The sequence below is a fragment of the Austrofundulus limnaeus genome, unplaced genomic scaffold (genome assembly GCF_001266775.1).
Source record: "Austrofundulus limnaeus strain Quisiro unplaced genomic scaffold, Austrofundulus_limnaeus-1.0 Scaffold6, whole genome shotgun sequence".
Taxonomy (NCBI): domain Eukaryota; kingdom Metazoa; phylum Chordata; class Actinopteri; order Cyprinodontiformes; family Rivulidae; genus Austrofundulus; species Austrofundulus limnaeus.
Window position 1 is genome coordinate 259,153 of NW_013952408.1, and position 1,042 is coordinate 260,194.

At 42.6% G+C, this 1,042-nt stretch overlaps 1 protein-coding gene across 3 annotated transcripts in view; it reads right to left on the reverse strand.

The window, feature by feature from the left end:
* b4galt2 (UDP-Gal:betaGlcNAc beta 1,4- galactosyltransferase, polypeptide 2) overlaps nucleotides 1-798 on the reverse strand; it is a 155,376-nt gene extending 154,578 nt beyond the window's left edge. For 2 of the 3 annotated variants that reach the window (XM_014029007.1, XM_014029014.1), the window contains exon 1: nucleotides 363-794. The gene's annotated coding sequence lies outside the window, so the exon portion shown is untranslated. Of the gene's footprint in view, nucleotides 1-362 lie in introns of all 3 variants that reach the window. The other variant, XM_014029023.1, reaches the window with a different exon arrangement.
* Between the last annotated feature and the right edge of the window lie 244 nt (nucleotides 799-1,042).

Consider the following 1,042-nt stretch of genomic DNA (forward strand, 5'->3'; position numbering starts at 1 on the left):
AAATAAATAAATAAATAAATAAATAAATAAATAAATAAATCAACCAATCAATCAATCAATCAATCAATCTAGCTATTCCATCTTTGCAGCTCCCTGTGTTGATTTTACATTAGAACGGTGGAAGAAGGCTGAGGGAAGCCTAGTATGGCGGGTGTAAGGATGCTGCTAATTCGTGGAAATGTGCATGATGACAAAAACAAATAAAGGGTTTGTGTGTGGGTGCAAAGCAGGCAATCAAATCTTTACAATATACACAACTGCAAAATGATACAAGCTGCAGGATAAACGCTTTAGGGAAAGCAAAAACAAGGTGCTGGATAAAACAAAGCATCCCAGGAAGCGTGCTGATACAGTGCACCTACCTTTATGTTGCGAGGCGGATTACTTCTATCTGTGCATCTACTCCGCTGGAGGACCGACGACTCTCCGCATCACAAGAGAAATAAAAGGAAAAAAAGACAAAACAAAGTAACAATAAAGGGGGAAAAAAGCAAACAAGCAGCTCAGCCCAGCTCGTCTCTGTTCAGGATAACTATGACAGGCTATTTTGTCTCCTCCTCATCAGGGAAAACAGCCTCATGTCGAGCAAGCATTACGCAAGCTAAAAACGCTAACGTGACTCGTACCGAGGCTCCGCCGCAAACCGGGAGAAATGGAGACACTTCGCTCCTGATTTTCCGTCCATCCCGCGGTGTTTTGGTGAGGATGAAAAGAGGAAAGCGGAGAGAGGAGGATGCTTTCAGGCTCAGGCAGCGAGCAGGTCCCTCTGCTGTTGGTGCCTACGGAAGCCCGTGCGTTCGGAATTCGCTTTTTTCCCCCCCCTTATGTCGCTCGTTTGGGAAGCTGGAAGTACAATAACCCATCATTATCAAGCAGAACGAGGACAGGGTAGCAATTACTATAACATCAAGACAACTTTGTTTTTTAATAAAGGAAGTACAAGTCAAAGGGCTGCTATTTGGTTTGTTTTTATTTATTGTGAAAGGCGGTCTAGTTTTTTAGTTTTCAGATCATTGTAATTAGGCTCTCATCTATATATATA